The following is a 5,632-nucleotide window of genomic DNA, read 5'->3' as shown; positions in this document are numbered from 1 at the left end:
CAGCTCCAGGATAAGGTAAGTAAGTAGTAGCGCGTTTCAGAGAAACGTGCTACTGCTATGGGCCATAGCAGTAGCGCTGGTCATTGGTACACGCTACTGCTAAGTGGGGCTAGCCATCGGCGCCCTGTACAAATATAGCAGCAGCGCGGTTTCGCAGAATGCACTGCTGCTAAAGTAGTAGTAGTAGCACGGTCTATTTAAAAACGCTACTACTAATTAACAGTAGCACCCTGTTTTGTCCAGTGCTACTGCTAAGATGCTGTGTATATGGTTTTCCCTAGTAGTGTGCTCTTCCTGCTCCTGCTTTCTTTGACTTTTAGGCAAAAGGGAGATATGCTATAACCAGGGAGGAGGCGAACGAGTATGAGAGGAGGTTGGAGGCAGCTTGCCTCCAAGCTGCAGCTCATTGGGCAATAGCCGCTGCATCTTAGTACGACCCCAACTACAACTTTGGATATCCGCGAGGCCAGCCGTGGCCATAGATCAACTTAGGCCAAAAGCCTAAGCTTGGGGGAGTACGTATTTCTCACTGACATTACATTCATGTTTGCACACTCATTCTAGTTGTCGGTGCTCATACTTTTTCATTATACTATCCATGCTAGTTTACTTTCCTTTTTCTTGCTTTTTTCTTGTGTGCTTGAATAAACCTTAAGAAAAACAAAAACAAAATTAGTTGTAGCTTTTAGCTAGTTTACTTTTCATGCCTGTAGTAGTAATAATTAAAAGAAAACCCCAAAAGATTTCTCGTTCTTCTTTTGTTTGTTGGGAGCTTTCCCGTGTAAATAGTTTTAATTCCTTTCTTTGGGGGTTGAGAGGAGAAGACCATGATGAAAATGTGAAGTGGTTCTCATATGCATTATTGTAGATTTAACCAAGAGCCCATATTACCTTGTCTTCTCCCGTGTATTAAATGCTTGCAGATTCTAGCTTAGTCCAATGCACGTGCACTATTATTATTATCCACATCGTTCGGTCGTGCAACTGACAGGCAATAATGACGATTTATGATGGACTGACTGAGATGAGAGAAGCTGGTATGAACTTGACCTCTCTTGTTTTTGTAAATATGATTAGTTCATCGTTCCTGATTCAGCCTATTATGAATGAAACATGTTTGCAATGAAAATTAGAGATCATAACTGCTCATGCCATGCTTAATTACCTAGGAGTTTATAATGGTTTACCTTGTGTGCCAACATGCTATTAAAATGATTGCGATGTGGTATGATAGGGTGGTATCCTCCTTTGAACGATTCGAGTGACTTGACTTGGCACATGTTTTCACATGTAGTTGAAACAAAATCAACATAGCCTCCACGATATTTATGTTCATGGTGAATTATATCCTACTCATGCTTGCACTCAGTGTTGATTAATTTTAATGCATGTTCATGACTGTTGTCGCTCTCTAGTGGGTCACTTCCCAGTCTTTTTCTAGCCTTCACTTGTACTAAGCGGGAATACTGCTTATGCATCCACTTCCTAAACCCCAAAGTTATTCCATATGCGTCCACCATACCTTCCTATATGCGTTATCTACCTGCCGTTCCAAGTAAATTTGTATGTGCCAAACTCTAAACCTTCAAATGAAATTCTATTTTGTATGCTCGAATAACTCATGTATCAACTAGGGATGTTTGTATCTTCCATGCTAGGCGGGTTATTCTCAAGAGGAGTGGACTCCGCTCCTCACTCACCAGAAAATGGCTGGTCACCGGGATTCCTAGTCCCATGCTCAAATTAAATCAAAATAATTGCAAACAAAACTCCCCCAGGACTGTTGTTAGTTGGAGGCACCCGTTGTTTCGGGCCAGCCATGGATTGATGCTTGTTGGTGGTGGGGGAGTATAAACTTTACCATTCTGTTTGGGAACCGCCTATAATGTGTGTAGCATGGAAGATATCGAGATCTCTCGGTTGTTATGTTGACAATGAAAGCATGCCACTTGAAATATTATTTATCTCTGTTTCAAAAATCGAGCTCTGGCACATCTACAAATCCCTGCTTCCCTCTGCGAAAGGCCTATCTATTTAATTTTATGTTGAGTCATCATCCTCTTATTAAAAAGCACCAGTTGGAGAGCACCACTGTCATTTACATCCATTACTATTAATTTATATTGAGTATGAGTATGACTGGATCTCTTTTACCATGATTACAATGTTTAGTCAGTCCTTGATCTTCAAAGGTGCTCTGCATTTATGTTTTGCGGTCTCAGAAAGGGCTAGCGAGATACCATCTTGTTATATCATTTTATGATTGTTTTGAGAAAGTGTTGTCATCCGAGATTTATTATTATTGCTCGCTAGTTGATTATGCCATTGATATGAGTAAATATGAGACCTAAGTGTTATTGTGAATATGGTTAGTTCATAATCTTTGCTGAAAACTTGAATGTTGGCTTTACATATTTACAACAACAAGAGCAAACAAAGTTTGTAAAAGTTTTTATTTATCACTTTCAGTTTGTCAACTAAATTTCTTGAGGACAAGCAAATGTTTAAGCTTGGGGGAGTTGATACTTCTCCATCGTATCTACTTTTCGAAACACTTTTGCCCTTGTTTTGGACTCTAACTTGCATGATTTGAATGGAACTTACCCGGACTGACGTTGTTTTCAGCAGAATTGCCATGGTGTTATTTTTGTGCAGAAATAAAAGTTCTCGGAATGACCTGAAACTTCACGGAGAATATTCTTGGAATATATAAAAAATACTGGCGAAAGAATCAAGGACAGGGGGCCCACACCCTGTCCACGAGGGTGGGGGCGCGCCCCCCTACCTCGTGGGCCCCCTGGTGCTCCACCAACCTCAACTCCAACTCTATATATTCACGTTCGGGGAGAAAAAAATCAGAGAGAAGGATTCATCGCGTTTTACGATACGGAGCCGCCGCCAAGCCCTATTCTCTCTTGGGAGGGCTGATCTGGAGTCCATTTGGGGCTCCGGAGAGGGGAATCCGTCGCCGTCGTCATCATCAACCTTCCTCCATCACCAATTTCATGATGCTCACCGCCGTGCGTGAGTAATTCCATCGTAGGCTTGCTAGACGGTGATGGGTTGGATGAGATTTATCATGTAATCGAGTTAGTTTTGTTAGGATTTGGTCCCTAGTATCCACTATGTTCTGAGATTGATGTTGCCATGACTTTGCTATGCTTAATGCTTGTCAGTAGGGCCCGAGTGCCATGATTTCAGATCTGAACCTATTATGTTTTCATGAATATATGTGAGTTCTTGACCCTATCTTGCAAGTCTATAGTCATCGATTATGTGTTATGATCCGGCAACCCCGAAGTGACAATAATCGGGACCACTCCCGGTGATGACCGTAGTTTGAGGAGTCCATGTATTCACTAAGTGTTAATGGTTTGGTCCGGTACTCTATTAAAAGGATGCCTTAATATCACTTCCAATAGGACCCCGCTGCCACGGGAGGGTAGGACAAAAGATGTCATGCAAGTTCTTTTCCATAAGCACGTATGACTATATTCGGAATACATGCCTACATTACATTAATGAACTGGAGCTAGTTCTGTGTCACCCTATGTTATAACTATTGCATGAGGTATCGCATCTGACATAATTATCCATCACTGATCCAATGCCTACGAGCTTTTCACATATTGATCTTTGCTTAGTTACTGTTACCTTTGCCACCGTTACCATTACTTCCATACTACTTTGCTGTAGATATTAAGTTATCCAGGTGTGGTTGAATTGACAACTCAACTGCTAATACTTGAGAATATTCTTTGGCTCCCCTGTGTCAAATCAATAAATTTAGGTTGAATACTCTACCCTCGAAAACTGTTGCGATCCCCTATACTTGTGGGTTATCAGCGACCGCGCCCGCTCGCATGAGCGGTCGTATGGCATGGAAACCAATGTTTCTCATCCACCTGAACAAACTTTGTAAAGCCTCACAATAGAGTCGTCTTCATCATCAACCCTAGTTACTATCATTTCCCATCTCCATCTCCACCATAGTTCTTCCTCCTCTAATCATACTCGTAATCATGTATCACACACGTCATCCAATGTAAGACATATTATAATCAATCTACCTTCATGATGTCTGTGTTCTTCGTGTGATCTGATCTCCATGTGCGAGTAGTTTGGTAAGGTAAGGGTTGAGGCAATATCCTTGCAACCCGATATATTTGTTGGAGGAATCGATGGAAGTGCTTTGAATTAACGTCATGTATGTGTGAAATAGAATTGTTCTGTAGTTTTCGCTTGTTTCGTTCATGTTCTTCATCCCCGCAGGTACCCAGGATCACGGAGAACATGTTGGGAAACATAGTAGAAAATAAAAAAATAATCGTACGATCACCAAGGAACAATATGAAGATGCATTAACGGTTAGGATAATGATCGTTACTAACTCCGAGTGGCAGTAGAAGTAGATGAGTTGGTGTATATCATACTTGGAGTCCCTCGAACCATAGATGAATGATCCTGTGAACCGCCCATGAAGGATCCCTCAAACGGAAGAACGAAAGCATGGCCTCTCTACTTGGTTGCAAGCGTATGGTCTTCATGGTCCATCCAGAGCTAATCATCACCGGAGAATTAGAGGGAGGATATTAGAACCACACTGGGCTTCTAATTATGAGGATTAGAGGATCTATGTCAAGCTCTAATTGATCAACTAGGACCAACTAGAACTAGAGAACTAGAGGAGGCTCCAAAACTTGCATGTCCAAATAGTGCAAAAGCCTCTAGTATATATAGGTTGGAGGGAGAGGATGGGCACCACACAAGGAGGGGAGGAGCCCCTCCTTGGTGTGCCGTCTTAGGAGAGGGAGGAGTCCCTCCCCTAGTCCAATTCGGCCACCCCACTTGGAAAAGTGGGCGCCTCCCCTACACGGGTCCTTGTCGCCAAATTCTCCTTCCACCACTTGGCCTTTTTAGGCCTATTGATATTAAATTAAATATAAAAGCCTCATAATAATTACTAGAGCCTTTTGTTATTAAATAGGGATTTTTATTTCTGTGCCCCTGGTTCCTTAGCTCTACTCATTTTTTTGAAATATTTAGCTCTACTCATTCATCCCCACTCTGTTAACTTTTGCTCACTTTTCCCCACTCCCTTGCCCGAAACCCTCATAACTAGTTATAACAGACGTTGCCGTCGGGTCAATGCCTTTGACCGTTAGCTGACGAGTGGGGCCGCCTATACGTGGGAGCATGCAAGACCACAGTCGTGGGGTAGCACGGGTCCATGGACATGCCCGGAACGTCCCATCATATAAAGAGGGCAACCACCTCCATCGCCCCTACCATTTCCCCCCAAATCCACTCGCTGCCGCATCGTCTTCCTCTGCACGCCGTCGTCGTCTCGCTCTCCTCCACTGCCTCCACCGCACCGTCTCGCTCTCCCCCACTGCATTCTCTTCCTCACCTTCATCGCCTCCATCTGTCAGATGGCCGACGCTCGTGGCGACGCCAGCGCAGCAGCCAGAGATGTGGTGGAGCTACAGGGTCAGGGCGCGGTGAACGCGGATGTCGGCGGCGTCCACGGTGGTGTGGGGAAACTCGCAACCATTGTGGATGTGGCGGGCTCCGCCTCATCGCTGCAGAAGGTGACGGCGTCGAGCGGCACAGTCCATCCTGATGCCCCCGT

This window comes from Triticum dicoccoides, chromosome 7A (genome assembly GCF_002162155.2).
Source record: "Triticum dicoccoides isolate Atlit2015 ecotype Zavitan chromosome 7A, WEW_v2.0, whole genome shotgun sequence".
Classification (NCBI taxonomy): Eukaryota; Viridiplantae; Streptophyta; class Magnoliopsida; order Poales; family Poaceae; genus Triticum; species Triticum dicoccoides.
The sequence above is the reverse complement of the archived record's forward strand: the minus strand, read 5'-3'. Positions refer to the sequence as shown.